We start from the raw sequence: 21,519 nt of genomic DNA, 5'->3' as shown, positions 1-21,519 counted from the left end.
TTGAAAAATGAAAACAAACTCATATCCAAAACCAACAATGATCTTGAAAGTAAAATTAAAGATTTGCAGATCAAACTAGAAGAATTTGAAAAGAAAAATTTAGATTTGCAAAATTTACTTTCAAAGGTCAATGATGATCATCAAAAGAAAATTGATGATCTTAAAACTTCTTTTGATAAAGTTGGTACAAAACATTTTGAAAAAGGAGAAAATTCAAAATCCAACTTTGTTAGAAAAAGTTTTAGAAACTACAATCATAGAGGTCCCCAAATAACTTTAAATGGAAAAATTGTTAGAAGTATGTGGGTTCCTAAAGAACTCATTACTACTAAAGATAAAGATATCCTACACAAATGGATACCTAAGGGGACTAGGATTTTGGAAACTAATGAATATGGACCCAAAAGAATTTGGGTACCAAAAATCAAAAGTTAATCTATGTTTGTAGGGAAAGGAGCATTGCTACAAGGCATGGGAAACAAATTCAAATTCATGGTACCTTGATAGTGGATGCTCAAGACATATGACCGGAGACAAAAGCTGGTTCGTTGAGCTTAACGCCAAAAATGGAGGAGAAGTGACTTTTGGAGATAATTCAAAAGGTCACATTGAAGGTATTGGTACAATAGGTAATACCTCTTCCATACAAATTAAGAATGTTTTATATGTGAATGGATTAAAGCATAATCTATTGAGTATTAGTCAATTATGCGATAAAGGATTCAATGTCTTATTTGAAATTAATGGTTGTAAAGTCATTGACATTGCATCTAATCGGATTATGCTTGTTGGTCATAGAATAGGGAACATTTACATGGTGCATTTAGATTCTATTGATATGACTAATTTATGCCTAGTTGCTAAGGATGAGCATGATAGTTGGTTATGGCATAGGAGACTAGGACATGCTAGTATGAGTGTTTTGCAACGGTTAATTCAAGGAGACTTAGTAAGAGGGTTGCCTAAGCTTAAATTTGATAATGATAAAATCTGTGATGCTTGTGCTAAAGGAAAACAAAAAACGAGTTTCTTTTAAATCTATTAATGATGTATCAACTAGTAGAGTATTACAATTGATCCATTTAGATCTTTTTGGGCCAACTAGGACTACTAGCTTGGGTGGAAAACAATATGCATTTGTCTTGGTAGATGACTATTCTAGATATACTTGGGTTCTATTTTTAAGTACTAAAGATGAAGCATTAGAACATTTCATCACATTTTCAAAAATAATCCAAAATGAAAAGGGTTACTCTATAACTAATGTTAGGAGTGATCATGGCACTGAATTTGAAAATCTTGGATTTATTGAATTTTGTAATTCTAATGGTATTAGTCATAATTTTTCAGCACCTAGAACCCCTCAACAAAATGGAGTTGTTGAGAGGAAAAATCGAACTTTAGAAGAAATGGCTAGAACCATGCTTTGTGAAAATAATTTGCCAAAATATTTTTTGGGCGAAAACCACAAATACCGCTTGTTATGTTGTAAATCGAGTAATGATTAGGCCAATTTTAAAGAAAACTCCATATGAAATTCTCAAAAATAAAAAGCCTAACATTAGCTATTTTCATCCTTTTGGATGTAAATGTTTTGTTTTAAACAACGGTAAAGAAAACCTTGGCAAATTTGATGCTAAAAGTGATGAAGGAATTTTTCTGGGTTATTCCTTAAATTCTAAAGCTTATCGTGTATTTAATAAAAGAACTTTAGTTGTAGAAGAGTCTATACATGTTGTTTTCGATGATAATCCCCTTCCGAGGAAGGATTCTTCTGTTAATGATGATGTAGGTATTGTACAAGCAAATGACGTTAGACATGACGTTGGAGAATCATCATCAAAGAAAGAAACAAAAGATGAGGAAACTCATGATCCCCTCGAGAATCCAACCAGTGAAGAAAGGGAAGTATATTTTCCAAGAGAGTACAACTATGTCAAGGATGGTGAAATTATAGGTGATCCATCCAAAGGGGTAACTACTCGATCTTCTCTTAGAAATGTTTATAACTATGTTGCATTTATTTCATGCATAGAGCCTAATAACATCAAAGAATCATTAAAAGATGAACATTGGATTATGGCTATGCAAGAAGAATTAAATCAATTTGAGAGAAGTAAAGTATGAACATTAGTTGAAAAGCCTAGTAATAAATCTACTGTAGGTACTAGATGGGTTTTTAGAAATAAGCTTGATGAAAGTGGTAATATAGTGAGAAATAAAGCTAGACTTGTTGCTCAAGGGTATACTCAAGAAGAAGGCATAGACTATGATGAAACATACGCTCCCGTAGCTAGGATGGAAGCAATTAGAATGTTATTAGCATTTGCATGTTTCAATGAATTTAAATTATATCAAATGGATGTTAAAAGTGCATTTTTAAATGGTTTTATAAAGGAAGAAGTGTACGTGGAACAACCTCCAGGTTTTGAATATTCAAATTTTTCGGATCATGTTTTAAAATTGACAAAAGCTCTTTATGGTTTAAAACAAGCTCCTAGAGCTTGGTATGAAAGATTGTCAAAATTTTTAATTGAAAAAGGTTTTTCAAAAGGAAAGGTTGACACTACATTGTTTTTAAAGAGAAAAGGTAAAGATTTATTAGTAGTTCAAATTTATGTTGATGATATAATATTTGGTTCTACTAATGATGTTCTTTGCCAAGAATTTTCTAAGCTAATGCAAAGTGAGTTCGAGATGAGCATGATGGGAGAGCTCTCATATTTCTTGGGACTCCAAATCAAGCAAAGGAAAGATGGCATCTTCATTAATCAAGCTAAGTATGTCAAAGATATGCTCAAGAAATTTGGATTGGAAAATGGGAAGCCTTATGCCACTCCAATGAGCTCTTCTACAAAGCTTGACTTAGATGAAGGAGGTAAATGTGTGGATGTTAAATTATATAGATCCATGATTGGCTCATTACTTTATCTAACCGCAAGTAGACCGGATATTATGTTTAGTGTTTGCTTGTGTGCTAGGTTTCAATCATGTCCTAAAGAATCACATTTACTAGCCGTTAAGAGGATCTTTAGATACCTTAAGGACTTTCCTAGTATAGGTCTTTGGTATTCTAGAGACTCTAGTTTTAGCTTGCATGCTTTCTCTGATGCGGATTATGGAGGATGCAAATTAGATAGGAAAAGCACCTCCGGTACTTGCCAATTCCTTGGAAATATGCTGATTTTTTGGTTTTCAAAGAAACAAAATTGTGTTGCATTATCTACCACTGAAGCGGAATACATTTCAGCCGGTAGTTGTTGTGCACAAGTTTTATGGATGAAACAACAACTTTTTGATTATGGAATTGAAATAGGTACCATTCCTATCAAGTGTGACAATACTAGTGCTATTTGTCTCACTAAAAATCCCATCCAACACTCTAGAACTAAGCATATTGAAATAAGACATCACTTCATTAGGGACCATGTCACTAAGGAAGATGTAGTTCTAGAATTTGTTGATACTTTACACCAATTAGCGGATATTTTTACAAAACCCTTAGATAAAGAAAAATTTTGGACACTTAGGAGAGAATTAGGTTTAACTGACCTATCTTCACTTAGTGTTTAAAATATTTTAGCACTTTTAAATAATATTGAAAAATGCTTATAATAATAATTTTTGATTGCATTCTTGCTATTAGTTAGGGGGAGTTAGTGATTCTCTGTTAAAATTAATTTTATGTTCAAATAAAGTTTGAAGATTAATTTGATTGATTGAACATAATTTTTTTTTGATAAATGAGTTGCCAATACCATTAGAGCCAAATTATTTAGCATTTTAAGTGTTTAAAATGGATTTTTTGGCATTTTTGTGCTTCATACACTGATGCATTTAACAATGCATCGATGCATCCCTTTGAATATGCATCGATGCATAAGACCATGCACCGATGCATCCGTCGGGTTTTAGGTTTAAAATCCTCATCTTCTTCATTTTTCTCAAACCCTAAACACTAAAACATACGGCCATTCGACCCCTCTCTCTCTCTCCAAAATCTCTATTTTTGCTCAAAATCTTCGGGAAAACATCGGATTCTTCAAGATTTTCATCCTACAAACCTGCTACACTCATTAAATCGCGCAAAACATCTCCTCATTCCCCTCAATCCAAATTTTTCAAGGTATTTTCACAAAAACTCTATTTCATTAAATTTTTGAACTTAGGACTAGTTTAGATTAGTTCTAGTTTGAAATAATTATCGGGCATTGGCTATATGATGATTCTAAACTAGTTTCTACAATGAATTTCATCAAAAACACATAATTTTTCAAAATTAAAATTTCGAATTTAAAAAAAAATTAAGTGATAGTTTTGATTTAATTGTGTTGTTTTCATGAAAACTATACATATTATGATATTATTTTAAAATAGTTTTCAAAACTTTGCCCATTAGGATTATGTTAGAGAACCTTGAATTATTGAGGACTCATTTGAGTTTTGGGATTGATTTTTTTGCATACATGTGATTTTTAAATTGCAGGTGATATTTCTTTTCCGATTTCCCTAACCATGTCTAATCCCAAACGCCCTAGGTCATCCTCGAGTCGGTCTCACCAAAACCGTCCTCCCGCTCCTAGACCTTAAAATCTATCCAATATTCCTTCATCCCTCATTAGTACTTGTTTTAACATGCCTGAAAACCGTAGGAATGAATTGTACTCTAGGTACATGAACTCCTTCCAATCCTATCGTATTAGGGAAGAGCGTATTCCTTCTCTACAAGCTATGATAAAAATTGAATTTGAATACCTCTCAATTCTTCGCCGATGGAAGTTTGATAAACTCTTTTCTCTTCAACCCATCGTCTTTCACCAACTTGTCTGCATCTTTTATTCCAATGCGGTTTGTATTCAGAACACAACTCAGTGCGGTACTATAGCGATTAGATCCTATCTTTTAGGATAATATATCACTATTACTTCTGAATCTATCGCATCTCATTTTGGTTTAGATGAAGAGGGTTTATTTAATGAGAATGAAGATGTGGAATATCCATATCTCCCTAATGCTAGTGTCAGTACCTTTAGGTCTCACCACGATCGATTTCTTCACTTAATGATCTCTTGGTGGTTTAGACCATCCGCAGGTCGGTACTCCACACTACGTACTACAGACTTATGGTGGATGCACTGTATAAAGAATAAAAAGAAAATCAATTTTCCACATATTGTCTTTAGCGCGCTTGTCGATATCATAAATAGCATTCCCTCAAAGCATGTAGAAACCCTACCTTATGGTTGTCTACTAAGCAATTGGTTTATCAAACTCGGCCTAGATGTCTCCCTTGACAATCCTATCCCGCTCCAAAACCCAATCAATATCACATCCTTAAAGAAATCGGATTGGAAATTGGATGAGAACACCGGACTATGGTCTTCGACCCAGTAAGCAAACCCGGGAGCTTCCCTTCTAGTCTTCTCTTGAAGTTCGAGCTCATTATCTCCTCCCGATCCTCCGATGGAGTAGACTTGCTTGTCATGTTTCTTGTTTTAAAACTTGGATTGATTTTGATTTGTGTGCTTTGTTTGGTACTTGAACTTGATTAGTGTTGGTGGTTTGTTGAGGATGCTTGAACTTATTATATATTTGGTTTGACATTTTACGCTTTCTGTTATTAATTTGCATCATTAGAAATTTATGACCAAATTATGCCATTTCACATTTTATTATGAATATTGTTTATGAAAAATATGGCTAATCTCTCTTTGATTGTGATCTTAGAAGCTTATTATTAATAAATCAATTGGCTAACGTTTTATAGAGTCTTTTTGATTTAACAAAAAGGGGGAGAAAATTTAAGATGTGCTATAGTAAAGGGGGTAAGTTTTTCAAAAATCGATTTCAAAAATAATTTCTTAAACAATCTTAAAATTACTCAAATGTTTTGTATATCAAAAAGGGGGAGATTGTTGAAAACATTTTGATATTTCGATATAACAAATAAGTTAAATGAATTTTAAGATTTTACAAATGATTTTACAAATTATATCGATTTAATTAACCGAGTATCAAATTATTACTCCAAGTTTTTCAAGATCAATTTTAATCCTTACTAAATGTGTAAAATTGTGATTTATACTTAAACTATTTTTGAAACAATTTTCACAAAGTATTTTGAACCAAAAACAAGCCTTAAATCAATTATTCAAAGGCATGCACCGATGCATAAGTCCATGCATCGATGATTAATGAACATCGAATGCATTCCATGCACGATGCACTCTCCATGCATCGATGCACTCTGAATATTTTCAAAACATCGAATGCATTTGATGCATCGATGCACAAGCCATGCATCGATGCACCAGGCTATTTTTCAAACATCGAATGCATTTCATGCACCGATGCATCAAGTGTTCCAACGGTCAAAATATTTGAATTTTACACTGATGCACCGATGCATTCTCCATCATGCATCGATGCATGAGACGCTCCACCAGAAAATAATGTTTTCACACAATAACGGCTCTATTGACTCCACTAATTATCACCAACGTTCAGAATTAATTCAAGGAGTATTTAAACAAGTTTAGAAGCCATTGATCAACAACAAGAAACATCAAGCAACTAGAATCAAGAGAGAATCAAAGAGAAAGCATCAAACCTCAAGTTTGAGCATTTCAAGCCTATTTTTCATCCAATATTCATTTGCTTTCAAGAACACTTTTATACTCAATTGTATTTATCTTGAGTTTTCTTTTCTTTGTTCTAGAATTGTGCAAACATCTACCTTGTGAGGTTTTCTTGTAAGTTTGCAAATTTGTAATCTTCTCTTTGGGAAAAAAGAGTGTTCTCAAGAGTTAGGGTATACTCTGAGGGATTTTGTAAGGTTATCTCTTTGGCCTCAAAAGAAAGAACAAATAGTGAATTTGTTGGAAAATCCTTAGGTGGATAGCTAAGGTAGTGGACGTAGACTTGATTGAGAAAGTCGAACCATGGCTAATTCCGTCGATCGATTAACTCAACATCTTCTTTTCTTTGTAGTTTATCTTCTACAAAGATAACATCTCTGCTGATGATCACTTTACGGGCAGTGGGATCCCATAGGCGATACCCCTTGACTCCATCAGCATACCCCAAGAATTTGCATTTCCTGGATTTTGGATCCAGCTTTGAGATTTCTTGGGAGTTGTACATCACGTACACAATACTTCCAAATACATGGAGGTTTGAATAATCATCTGGTTTACCAGTCCATATCTCCATTGGTGTCTTCAGCTCTATTGCAGTTGATGGAGCTCGATTCACCAAATAACAGGTGGTATTGACTGCTTCTGCCCAGAATGATTTTTCTAGGCATGCATCCCTCAACATTGCTCTTGTTCTTTCTAACAATGTTCTGTTCATCCGCTCTGCCACTCCATTTTGTTGAGGAGTGTTCGCCACTGTGAACTGTCTTTTGATGCCTTCTTTCCTGCAAAAGTCATCAAATTCTTCGCTTGTGTATTCTCCTCCATTATCTGTTCTGAAACACTTGATCTTATTTCCAGAATCAAGTTTCACCCGCGCTTTGAAGTTTTTGAAAGTGGAAAACACATCTGACTTCTTCTTAATAGGATACACCCAACATCTCCTGGAGTAGTCATCAATAAATGAGACAAAGTATTTTGCTCCGCCTAGGGATGTAACTGGTGCTTGCCATACGTCAGAGTGAACCAATTCTAGAACACTTTTGCCTCTAGAATTTGATGTGTTGAATTTCAACCGGTGCTGCTTACTTGTTATGCAATGCTCACACAAAGGAAGTGATACATTTGTTAAGCCTGGAAGTAGCTTTTGCTCCACAATGACTTTCATTCCTTGTTCTGACAGGTGTCCAAGTTTCTGATGCCATAGCATTGCAGAATCTGAACTACATGAGGCAACAGAGGCTTCTGCTTCTATCAAAGTCTCTCCCTTCAGCATGTACAAGTTTGATGCTATCTTTTCACCTTTCAGCACCACAAGCGCTCCACATAACACCTTCATGATTCATTTCAGTGTTTCAATCTTACTTTCATTATTATCCAACAATCTGTAGGATAATAAATTTTTCTTCAGGCCTTTCACGTGCCGCACATCTCGAACAACTTTAATTGTTCCATCATACATCTTCAATTTGATGGTTCTCACGCCAATGATCTCTAAGGCATGATCATTGCAACTATACACAGATCCTCCTGAGACAGGTTCATAATGATGGAACCATTCTCTTCTTGAGGTCATGTGATATGTTGCTCCCGAATCAATGAGCCATATGTCTGCATATCTCTTTCTACCTTCCACGGTGGTTGAAACTTCACAGCATAGAGCATCTCCATCATCTGAAGTGTTTGCAGTATTGCCTTGTGGATTGGAGTTTTTATTTATACTACAACAATCATTCTTCAAGTGACCCTTCTTTCCACAGTTGTAGCACTTTAAATTCTTCTTGCTTCTCGACTATGATCTACCATGTTTGTGACTGCTGCTTTGGCCACGTTATGTTGATCTCCCTCTCATCGTTGTCAACGCTTCTGCTTGTTGCAGATTTACTTGTCTACATTCCTTGTTCTTGTGCCGATTTTTTTATTGTAGAATAGCAGCTATAACGTCATCGAAGACTAGACTGGTGACATTACTGTTTGTCAAGTTGATGATGAGTTGATCATACGAATCCGGTAGACTTTGAAGTAGAAGTTCAGCACGTTCTTGTTCTTCTATTTTACAGCTTAAGGATGTAAGCTGAGAAAATAAAGTGTTCAGTGTATTTAAGTGTTCCGTCACTGAAGTAGATTCTAGCATACGGAGAGTGTACAATTTTCTCTTAAGAAAAATTTTATTGTGCAGCGATGTGGCCTCGTACAATTTGGTGAGATGATCACATATCTCCTTAGCTGTCTTCTTCTCCTCGATGCTTGACAATACTTCATCTGCTAATGCTAGATGAAAGTTTGCCATAGCATTCCCGTCCATTTCGATCCATTTGTTGTCATCTGTGAAATCCACCGGCCTTTCACTGATAGCTGCTAGACAATCGTCTTTCCTCAGGATGGCCTTCATCTTCAATTTCCACAATGAGAAATTTCTCTCCCATTGAATTTTTCAATATCAAATTTCGTTGTCATAGTTTCTTTTACGGATAGCTCCCACTATTTCACTATCGTGAATAGTTCTTTTGGAACTTTCAAAGAATGGGTAATAACTTCTTACTTTCTTATGTTGGAGGATCCATCTTTTGGTGGCAACCACAAAGACAATAAGCAGATATTACACACTCAAATCTGGCTCGGATACCAATTGTTGCGGAAGACGGCTATCGGATAGAGCAAAATCGCAATTGATAATTTGAGAAAATAAAAATGAAGATAAAAGAGACACAAAATTTACGTGGAAAACTCCTAAATAATATAAGGTAAAACCACAGACAACGATAGAAGAATTTCACTATAAGAAAATAAGAATTACAACTTCTCTCGATCTACCAAGGAGAAAACAATGATAATTCTCTCTTGATAAAAATGAGAAAACAACTCTCAAGAAACTCTCTAAATTCTCTCTAGTATTGAAAGAAATCTATAATGCTTTGGGATGATTTTGAAGCTAAATGAGCTAGGGTATTTTCAACAAGAACTGCTTGCAGGCCTTTTGAAAGGTGCCGCCATTGATGATACCTCCGCCATGGAAGCAGCGTCAAAGTGTCCAAAAATCTTGAGGAAGACAGGCTAGAATTTTCCCCAGAATTCTTCAACTTTTACATGAAATAAATGCCCTTTGGGTTTTCCTCTTTGTTCATTCATTTGCAGATTGCTTGTTTTTGTTTTTATTTGAATCTGTATGTTGCTTAAATAAGCAAGTTCCATTGGCTTGAAACAAAAGCTTCTTTTTATGATGTGTTTAAATGAATCCATTCAACTAAAAAATAACGTAAATCTCCAAGGTCTCTTAGCTTGAAGTGTTATCGAAGAAATAATTTTACAGCAGTGAGTGTCTTCAAGTAAAGCCTGCAAGCACCATATCATCGATATAGACGAAGATAATTAACTCATTAACCTAAGAAGAGAACGTTCAAGAAATTTAGCTTCAGAGGCGTTTAAGAAGATTCCAAAGGGGTCTCAAGAGAAAACCGATGGCTTTAATTAAGAAACTCCAGAAGGTGAAAAGGGAGGCCCCAGCAGGTGAGAAACTAGAACCAGTGAGAACCCACATGAGGAACATAATTATTATACCTGAAATGATTGGAAGCATAACTGTTGTGCACAATGAAAAGACATTTAACCAGGTTGAAATTAAGCCTGAAATGATTAGCCATTACCTTGCGGAGTTTTCCATTTCGTACAAGCCGGTTAAGCATGGTAAACCTGGTATCGGTTTAGATTAGCCGTTTTTAAGTATGTCTTTCATTAATTTATAGTGTTTAAACGTGTCAAGATCAAATATTATGTTTTCTTTAATAAATTCTTGTATCTTAAAATTTTTAAAAATAAATTAGAATTGAATTTGATTGCCAAAATAGAATAAAAACTTCATTTTAGTGATGATTTTAAAAAATAAAATAGTTGGGCAACTAAAATAGGATCGTGAGAATAGTTGAGTGACTAAATATGTAATTTACCCATAATGTTTTTAACATAGTTAATAATTTAGGGCAAACGAGATAACGATTTAAAGTTTAGGGGGCAAAACATCCTGGAAAATACTTTAAGGGACAATTCTGTACAAATGGTGTAGTTCAGGGGGCAATGGAGCACTTAAGCCTTAAAAAAATTCTAATGTTTGATTAACTAGTTATGTTTGTTGGTAATACAAAGATATTTATATGGGTATGAATCATTTGATGTTGTCTGATTCGATTCATCTGTATTTCTTTTTAAACAAGACTTTCCCGGTAAAATATTATTTATGAGAATTTATTTTACCGTTTATAGTCGTTACAAAATATTTAATATATATTTTATGATCATTAAAATAATGTTTATGACAATTAATTATTTTGTAACTGCTATTTGATATTTTACCATTTAGTCCTATATTGAATCATAAATGGATGTGGATGTTTAATTTTTTTTTTATTTCATATGCACTTCAAGAAAAATCATCCTTAAATAAATTGTTTGTTTTAGAAACACTCTTCTTGGTTTTTATAAACCTATTAGGAGTATCTTTTTGAGTTTTGAAAAAAGAATAATACCACTAAGTCTACTCCATCTTTCGGGGTATACGGAATTTGGAGAGCCATGCTAACCTCGGGAGGCCATTCGTCCATTACAATGATTACACACATCGAGACGAACTCGCTTCTAAGACAGTGATTAATACCATGATATGGTTAACATGTTCTTTGTTTAAATATATTTTATTTAATATTTTACCATTTTGAAGGGACTAAATAACAATTCTACCGATTATGGTTAATACTCTTACTCAAGTCTGTATAACATAAGCTTTAAAATTTTGGTAAAAGTTTGAAATTTTTTATGTAAACAACGATAGAAGTGGATATGAAGGTCAATCATGATAATCCCTTTTGAATAAGGCTATCAGCTATCTGTGTGATCGTTCAAACATTTAGTTGACTGTTTTTGTTAAATTTTGTCTTGAAACATAGTTTTGATGTTCATTAAATTTTCTCTCAATTTCATCATAACCCATAGATGATGCTGAGAAGTTCGAGTTTTTATCGTAGCTGCTAGATCGACAATTATTCTTGAATGAATAGTAATAGACCTAATGCTTCACCGGTTTACATGATTATATGATTTATGGCTTCGTATTGTCTCGTCCGATATCCACAAGTTGGCTTCCTCAATGACATTTACTCTGCATGCTTGTATGTTAGAAGTTAAACTATCTCTATGCCTTCCAAAATGATCAATTTGTCGTTGGCAGAATGTTATGCTGTTTCTTCATCAAATTATTGAATGAAATGCCCATATTCATATTGCTTTAATATGCACTTTTTATCTCCTTAAGTGGTCCTCTGGTCTCAGCTGAAATAACCATTCTACTAGTGGACTAATGGATCATTTTTCAAAGGATAAATCATGAATGCTGCGCATATATCTTAAGAGAGAGGGGGTAGGATCCATTTCATGACTAAATTTGTTTAGTCTACATCTTTTCAGATCATTGAATGAATAATTTATTCTACATCTTTTCAATGAATCGAAATAAATAAATAAATAAATAGTATAATTTAGTCGATCTATATCTTTTCAGATCGTTAAATGAATAATTTATTCATCTTTTCAATAAAAATAAATAAATGAATAGTTTAGTCTACATCTTTTTAGATCATATCGTTGAAAGAAATAGATGATTTTATCAGTATACCGTTTCTATTATTATATGCATATGCCCATCTCGTCCAAAGCTTCAATTTATTTTTGTATGGTGCCATACTTCTTTTCATAGGGCCTGCAACCTGGAACCTGGAACCGAGAGATAAAGCTAAATATTAATGGCAAAATGCAGAAAGCCCAAATGTACTCATTCAATCAAACATTGAATAAGATTCCTAATGTCCATGCCTTATATAATAGAAACAGTGACATGAACCAATGAACAACCAAATTTTTTATATTAAATTGCATTTAAGCAGAGAAGGGTAGTCGTATTACCTGAACCATAGAAGCATTTGAACTGTAATTGGGTGGGGTGCACCAGGCCCGAACAATAGTGCAACACTTGGGCGCCGCTCGAGAACCCCAGTTGCAAGAAACTGTGATGGGCCCTCCCCCTCAAAAAATAAATTTAATATCGTGTGAGCCATTGGCCCACGTATCAGATATTAAACTGATAAGAACAGATACTACAATTGATCTTAGCCAAAAGGCCGAGAAAGGTATGAGTTCTCCAGTCTAACCCGGCTTCTTTTAAATGCACCTTCTGGCCTCGTTTCTTTATATTCTAAAGATGTGGGATATGACAATACAATATATTCAGCACCCTCGTTGTTAGATAATTGCTCCCGGGAACAGAACAGAACACCTTTGATTTTACAGGCAATTCATTGGAGATAATCTTTCTCCTTGTATTCATCCCCCCACAAATCTCCGTCTTCCATTTCTGGTTTCATCTTTTTTTCTTCATGGCTATATGATCTTAAAAATAACAGATACAAACACAAGATTTGAAATCGATCTCTTTGCTTTTAAGATTCACACTTTAACTTAAACATGAGATTCGATATTAAAAAGAGATTTCCGATATCCCGTCAAAAAAATCCAAGTCAGAAAATTTCAGTTAATCCCCACCTTTTCTCTGGTTCTAAATTTCCATTTCTTATCATAAGAGTGTGGCTTTTATGTTTTTCAATTTTAAAGCTTTGTAATTTTGCTGGCAGGAGGAAAATTAATAAACTTCAATGGCTGTCAGAAAACCTGGTTTGATTGCTTTATTTGATGTTGATGGAACTCTTACAGCTCCAAGAAAGGTACTTAATCTCCTCCTTAATCCCTTAAATTTTGGTGATATGATTTTTGGGTTTTTGAATTTAAGTGGAGATCTTGGCATTGTATTTTCTTCACCGTTGAGTGTATCATTGATTTGGAATGGTAAATAGGTGGCTACTCCCAAGATGTTAGAGTTCATGAAGGAACTGAAGAAGGTAAATTTTGTAATTTTAGAAAGAAAAAAATGACAATTTTGGAAGGGAATTTATCATGTTTTATTTGCAATTGTAGGTTGTTACTGTTGGAGTAGTGGGTGGATCTGACCTCACTAAAATATCTGAGCAACTTGGGAAATCAGGTTTGCTTCAGCTCTAGACATTGTACTTGTAACCATGAAATGTTGTTCTTTTCATTGTTTCTCTATGCTTGTTAACCATGGTTTACATTTTCGATGTAGTTGTCGAAGTGTTATCGAAGAAATAATTTTACATCAGTGAGTGTCTTGAAGTAAAGCCTGCAAGCACTATATCATCGATATAGACAGAGGGAAAAAGAATCGGCCATTTTAGATTTAGCCAACTTCCAGTCAACAAGATCGCAGCATCAAATAACTTCTCCTCATCCATCGCACAGTTATTAAATATAATATCGTTCCTGTTCAATCAAATAGACCAGAGAAATCCAAAAAAACTCATAATCCAAATTGGCTTTACCTCCGTTTTAAGCGACTGCAGATGCCTGCATAACATTAGGGATTTAACGGATCCGGGGGAAACTCGATTAATCTTCCACAGTCTGCACCAACGCTGCCACACCCTCCAAACAATCAAACAATGACAGAACAAATGATTGATGGATTCAACTTCACTAGAGCAGTAGGCACAAAAAATGTAATTTGAAACCTGTACCCCTCGTTTCGATAGTTCCTGCAGAGTCGGAATTCGTTGTTGGATTACCTTCCAAAAAAAGGCTTCTATTTTATATGGAGCAAGATTCGACCATACTAACTTACAAATCGGATCCATGGTTGCACCTTCACTTGCTACGACCAGACAGAACTCTTTGGATGAGTAGGAACCACTAGCCGCCCCTGACCAATTTAGATGATCCTGTCCATTCTCACCCTCCACAGCACAGTTTAGAACATTCATAAAATTATCCATGAGTCATTTCTCATTCGAAAAGGGGTCTTCTAAGATCAATGTTCCAAGACCACGCACCATTTCTTATCGAACCAAACTCCTTAACTTTACCACTCTTCTTAATGACAACTCCAAAAATTCTTGGAAACGCTAATCTCAGGGAGGGAACTCAGTCCAATCATCCTCCCAAAAATCGACTCTACTGCCATCACCCACCACGCAATATAATTTGCTAGAAAAGGTATCGTCTCTTTTTAACAGGGGCGGATATATTTCTCCATATCTACGATAACTTGTGTTTTCGGATAGGTCTCCGCATCATCAGATTTGAATCAAAATCATATTTTGCATCGATCACATTTCTCCACAGACAAGAAGACTCATCACCGTATCTCCATAACCATTTATTTAGAAGAGCGCGATTCTTTATTCTTACATCACAAATACCCAGTCCTCCTAAGGCTTTAGGTTTGGTAATAGTATCCCATTTCACCCAATGAATTGACCTCTTTTTCGCAGCTCCCCAAATAAAGTTTGCCATACACTTGTTTAATGAATCCGCTACTGCTTCTGGTAAAAGGAAAGGAGAGATAATAGACTATTTTGAAACGTGAACTTCTAATGGGATACGAGAAGGGTTTTGAAAGACCATCTCCTATTCAGGAAGAGAGTATTCCCATTGCTTTATCTGGAAGTGATATTCTTGCTAGAGCCAAAAATGAACTGGAAGACTAGCATTTTGCATTCCTGCATTGGAAAAAATTGACTAAGATAACAATGTTATTCAAGGTTAGATATAATCCACGAATTTTTGTTTTTTAGAAAATTGTGTGCTTCTTTATCATCAACTATAGGCATAGCTAAATGGTAGTGGGTACTGCAAGTAGGATGCCTTTTCTATTTCAATTGTCTATTGCTCTTCTACTTGCTTGATTCTTGTCAATCCAATATTGATTAGTCCTAGTGCCATTTTTTCATCAGTGCAATAATAAATTTTCTCATCTCTCTTAGTTTGTGATACGAGTCAATTTTACATCTCACTGTGTTTATTTCATGATTTTGCTTTCGCTAAAGAAGTTATCAGTGCCTAACTTGGTTTATGATTTTACACTAATTATCTGCTCGTTTTCTTGTTTGAACCGAATGTGTTTTATTTGCATAGTTGTTATACTTGTTCCAGCACGGGAACTTGCTCGTCAGACATCGCAAGTTTGCAAGGGGCTCGGGAAGCATTTACAAATTCAAGTCATGGTCACAACAGGAGGTACCAGTCTCAAGGATGATATTATGTGATTATATCGGCCAGTCCATTTACTGGTTGGAACCCCTGGAATAATTCTAGACCTTACTAAAAAGGGCGTTTGCATTTTGAAAAATTGTTCAATGCTTTCATGGATGAGGTAATTATTTGGTAGTTTCTCTCCGTATGTTGTTAAAAAGGGTATTGCGTGTAATAATTCTTACAAGTGTCTTACAAAAGAAAACAATATATTTGTGTTTTTCATTTCTTTCAGGTAGATAAAATTTGTCTCCGGAGTTCCAACCTTCTATAGAGCAGCTGATACAATTTCTTCCCCCAGATCGTCAAATTTTGATGTTTTCTGCTACATTTCCCGTTACTGTTAAGGACTTCAAAGACAGATACCTAAAATCACCTTATATTATAAATCTTATGGATGAGCTGACCCTGAAGGGTATTACACAGTATTATGCTTTTGTGGAAGAAAGACAGAAAATCCACTGCCTAAACACACTCTTCCCTAAGGTTTGACCGACCTTACATAAATTTTTATCCAGTTTTCTCTTCTTTCCATTGTTTGAAATATTTATATATCTTCAGCTGCAAATAAACCAATCAATCATTTTCTGTAACTCGGTGAATCGGGTGGAACTGTTGGCCAAGAAAATTACAGATCTTGGGTACTCGTGCTTTTATATCCATGCAAAGATGCTCCAGGACCATCGAAATAGAGTATTTCATGATTTTCGCAATGGTGCTTGCAGGAACCTTGTTTGTACAGGTATGTGTCCGCATAAATTTTCTACTGTAGCCATCGAATGAAGAATAATTTCGTAACGGACTTATTTCTACTTGCCGCAGATCATTTCACAAGGGGTATAGATATCCAAGCTGTGAACCTTGTTATAGATATCGCAAGTTGCAACGTTCATCGAATTTTTTATTTGCTAACCCCTTTCTGAGTAGGTTGGTCGATCGGGAAGGTTTGGTCATCTTGGACAACGCCACATTCTTATTCATTGCAGTGTTACGTGATAGTTTTCTAATAGGTATAGGATTGAACAAGAGCTTGGGACTGAAATTAAGCAAATTCCTCCTCATATTGACTAGGCTATTTACGGTCGGTGAATTTTATCCGGCGGTGGTAACAATGGTGATCAATCACTCACTTGAATAGTTTCTGGAGTGAACGCAATAAGTCATTTCTTTTTTTGGTGGGTGTTCGGAATGTGCCTATGTTTTAATCTCCTGCAATTTAAATATGATGATTACTGATGATGTACAATTGTTTCTATAAACTTTGAATGAATTATTATTTAGTGCACTGTGAAAAGAATATTAAAAATATTCTTTTAAACACGGCCTTTTTACCACTTTAACTGCAATCATTGAAAATTATTATTTCTCTAACCTTTGAATGAATTATTATTTAGTGCACTGTGAAAAAAATGTGGCCATAAACACTTTTGAAATGGTGACAGTTTATTTCCCTTTAATGCACGTGGTTTTATTATGAAATAAAAAAAATTAAACTTCAAATATTATTTATTTAATTGTAATGTAGATTTTTTTATATTTTAATTTGTATATTTTTACAAATATATTAATGTCAATTTACATTCTATATATATATTTTTTACAAAAGGTTCATGAAAATTTAAGAGGACAGTTTGTTTTTACAAAAACATTTATCATAAGTTATAAATAATTTATAAATAAGAATATCCTAATACTTCAAACAATTGTAAATTACTATTTAATATGAAACTCGGTTAAAATTTTAATAAATAGTATTAATAATTCGGTAATTTATGGAGTGATTCCGACTTTATCTAAGTCTCGCTTCTCATGACATTTGAAAACTAGGATTTTGAAGCACAAACTACGTTATTTAAATGATTAAGGAATTAATGCCATCTTTCAAAATTCGAGCATCGTATAAGTATCAGATTACGAACGTTTATTATCACAAGGTTGGATTCATCATCAAACACTATTCTATGATTATTTAATTTTATTTTTTGAAGAATTGGACTGCTATTGAAATTGAAAAGCCTGGAGGTGAGAAACTTTTTGACTGTGTGATAAGAAGTTTGGTAAATCAGATTGTTGTGTGCATTTATTAGACGGCAATTGAAAGAAACTACTCATAACCATTTTCCAGGTTTCCTTGCACCTTACCCGACAACTTAAATGCCTACTACAATTCGGCAATTTTCCCTCAATAACACCCTAACAACGAAATATTATTTGTTAGATATTTTTTTTTTGACAAAACACAGATTATGAGGCACGTCTTCATATAATTTTGTCAGAGGTAACACCAAGGTGAAAAAGCACGAATCATAAAGCGTGTCTTCGCTTGGAAATCTGACACGTACAGAGAAGGCACAGATCATGAGGTGCGTCTTCCATTATTCACTTTGAATTATTGTGCACTCTATTATCACTTAAGCCTTAACTCTTTCAGTTATTCACTCATCCCCTACCCTATAAATACCCCCGAATGCAAACATCAAATCACACCAAAATTACTTTCGCATCATTCCTTCTATCAAGTTAAGTAGATTTTGTTATAGTTTTTAGAAGGTAAATTTTTTTATTTTTTTATATTTATTTTATATTTAATTATTTGACCAAAGTTTATTTTACTAATTATTTTGTATTAATTTTTGCGGTTGTAAAATGGAACGCGGGATCATATCTAGAGATATTTTGCCGATACGGTAACAATATTAAATTATGTTATTTAAATTATTGTGAATTTTTATATTTTTTTAGCATTAGTTTATATTTTAATTAGTATATTTTTTTTATTTAATTAGGTGTATTTCTGCTATTGTTTTTGCAGATATAAGACTTTCAATCTTTCAAACTCTCAAACTCTTAAAATGAGGCGTATTTCAGCTATTGTTTACTATGATAGAGAATTTTGGAAAGATGAAACTGACGTTGTCTTCGCATCAAATCATTCAGTCAGAATATCTTTAAAGAGAAACATCACTCTTGAGAAGATGATCACTAAAATTTCAAAGAAGGTTCATGTTGGAAGTACTAGAAGACTGTCCTCCATTCAGTATAGATTTCCAACTGCATTATTTTCGTTAACTTATATACCGTTGGAACTCTCCAACGATGACAATGTTGCTATGATGGTTGATGCTCAGAATCAAAATTCAGATGTTGATACACAAATGTATGTCATATTTGTTGAAGTGTCTGCAGTTTGTGGTATGTCATTATGCTCTCATTATGGGCTTGCTCAACAAGTTGATTAAGTTGACAACCTAACTCAAGTAATGTGTAATGATTTTAACTCGTTAATGGGAAATCCACATCTCGATATCATCCCATCAAGTTCAATGGGGAGACATTCATCAACAACTTGTTACGATCTCCACCGAGGTTACTCCACGAACAATTCATATGGCAACATCGCTTCCAGTTCAAGGGGAAGACATTCATCTGCCAATTTCTTTGACCTGGATATGAAGATGCCCTCAACACAACAATCTATTCAGTACCTATTTGACACGATGCTTACAAGTTCCAGGGGGAGGCATTCAACTGCGAGCTTCTTCGACCTCAATATGGAGATACCCGCGACACAACACTCAGTTCAAAACCCGTACGTCACGATGCCTTGAGGTTCAAGGGGAATGTATTCAACTACCAGCTTGTTCGACCTAAATATCGGCATCTTAGTGAGTCAGGTGTGAATAGTGTTGAGACTGGACTATTCTTTGAGCCAGAAACATTGTAGTTCAACATGGACTCCGATGATGATAATGATATAGATGAAGTTCCCAAAAATATGGTATACACAGAACCTCTAATACACATGTATGAAGCTGACTATGGTACAACGTACGGGCCAGAATTTATATATATGCCTAATATTGGTGACTACAGATTTAACTCATCAGTCAATGATGGTGAGTTATATATCGGAAGGGAGTTTCCATCCAAAGAAGAATCGATGATTGCAATTAAGAATTACAATATTCGTAATTCTATTCACTCTAGAGTCGACCGATCAACCACCAAAAAATATGTTTCTTATTGTGTCCAACATGATAACAGATGCAACTGGATGGTTCGTGTATCGAAGATGAAGAGGAAAAACAACATATGAGAACTAATAGTATACAAAACCATCATGCCCATGGAGTCTGTGGGTCCACTGTGGCAGCCACCCTATGTCCAACATTGGTACTGTATCTAACATATTGTTGCAAATTATCATGGAAAGTTCAAGAAGAATTATGAACGCTAATTACTTGTGCACATGGGTATGTCAAAATGTATAATTTCATTTCTCAATCATTTTCATTTTTTATGGGAACTTAACCGTAAGTAATACATTTGATGCTTAGGTTACGAACTATTACCTCAAACATTTGAGTTCATGCTTCAAGATTTGTGATGAAAAAACGAGCAAGGGTACGATTACATCAGCCTCATCAACAAAAAAATGTTGGACAAATGCATACGATGGTGGATATCGATTTGGACACATGACGACCAACTTGGTTGAGGCTATCAATTTGGGGCGCCATTTACCAGTAAGAACTTTGGTTAAAACAATTTATTTTTGTTTGGGAGTGCTTTTTGCAAAGCTCGGGGGACAACTCTAACTTAGATGCAAAACAACCATACTTATCCCTCAAAATTAGTTGCATATCTACAAAAAAGAATTGCAGCATCAAATGGAATGTCTGTAACAAGCTTCTCTTGAATCCATGAATTATTTCGTGTCATAGAAATGCCACGACCTCTTTAAGGGATTGAAGCTAACTCGTTCAGGGTTAATCTACAAGACATGTGGTATGACTGTGGGTTTTTTTAACCTATGATGTATCCATGCTCCTATGTCATAGCAACTTGCTCTTATACCCGTCTAGAGTATAACTATTTTGTTGATCACGTATACTGACTTTCAAAACAATGTATAAGGACTAAAACAAATATATGTAATTCTTATCAAAATAATATTTTAATTATATAACAATAATTAACGATAAATAATAAAATTTAAATGTATACCTCTGTACCAGCTTGTTGACCAATGAGCAACCAAATTTCTTCCAATTCGTCTTGTATATCACGGTGATATTTCCTTATAGATGACCACCTATTCAGTGTTAAAAAAATCATTATATACTCAAAAAATTATTGATATACAAACTAAATATTGAAATTACCTCAACAATAACATGAAGACTAACGAGTTTTTCATGACCGAACATAAAAAGGGCATGCAATACCACGCCCATGATTGTAGAAGAATGAGACATTCACCGATAGTATTTTTTCGATAATCAGTTGCTCGACACATTTCTTTATACAAAGATGTCAAAACTGCAGATCCCCAACTGAATGAGCTGGCAACTCCAAAAATCTGCAAGATGACACAACCACATACAATGAACTTGGTTGTGAGATTTATTGGGCATCAAGATCCATCCTATGAGTTGCAATATGCACGCCCATACAAATATTTGAGCCTGAGGAACAGAACAGTCATCGCTCAACCGTTGAAAATTTCTAGCCAACCATGATAACGATATTCAACCACCGTTGAAATTAAGGGGGATACCTCTAAGATATTCCTCGTACAAGGAATGTCAATCACCATCCGCCACACTAGAAATAACATCCCCATCTACCGGAAGCCCCAAATGTAAGGAAACATCCTCCAACATAATAGTGCACTCCCCACACGGAAGATTGAATGTGTGTGTCTCTGGTCTCCACCTCTCAATCAGTGCAGAAATAA

General features: G+C 34.6%; 2 long non-coding RNA genes, 1 other non-coding gene and 1 pseudogene across 3 annotated transcripts; 2 read left to right on the top strand and 2 right to left on the bottom strand.

Moving 5' to 3' along the window:
• Positions 1 to 12,186: 12,186 nt before the first annotated feature.
• Positions 12,187 to 12,819, bottom strand: LOC120121182. The gene is made up of 2 exons (XR_005515966.1): positions 12,585 to 12,819; positions 12,187 to 12,395 (listed from the first exon to the last, which is right to left on the bottom strand). It is a non-coding gene; the product is annotated as an uncharacterized LOC120121182 (long non-coding RNA).
• LOC120121199 lies at positions 12,617 to 12,812 on the bottom strand. The gene has a single exon (XR_005515970.1). It is a non-coding gene; the product is annotated as a U2 spliceosomal RNA (small nuclear RNA).
• Positions 12,820 to 13,304: 485 nt separating the features above from the next.
• LOC120121181 lies at positions 13,305 to 13,713 on the top strand. The gene is made up of 3 exons (XR_005515965.1): positions 13,305 to 13,399; positions 13,529 to 13,573; positions 13,650 to 13,713. It is a non-coding gene; the product is annotated as an uncharacterized LOC120121181 (long non-coding RNA).
• Positions 13,714 to 14,191: 478 nt separating this feature from the next.
• Positions 14,192 to 16,850, top strand: LOC120121193 (annotated as a pseudogene).
• The last annotated feature ends 4,669 nt before the right edge of the window (positions 16,851 to 21,519 follow it).

The sequence above is a fragment of the Hibiscus syriacus genome, unplaced genomic scaffold (genome assembly GCF_006381635.1).
Source record: "Hibiscus syriacus cultivar Baekdansim isolate YM2019G1 unplaced genomic scaffold, ASM638163v2 tig00110361_pilon, whole genome shotgun sequence".
Taxonomy (NCBI): domain Eukaryota; kingdom Viridiplantae; phylum Streptophyta; class Magnoliopsida; order Malvales; family Malvaceae; genus Hibiscus; species Hibiscus syriacus.
This window is presented reverse-complemented; position numbering and strand designations above follow the sequence as displayed.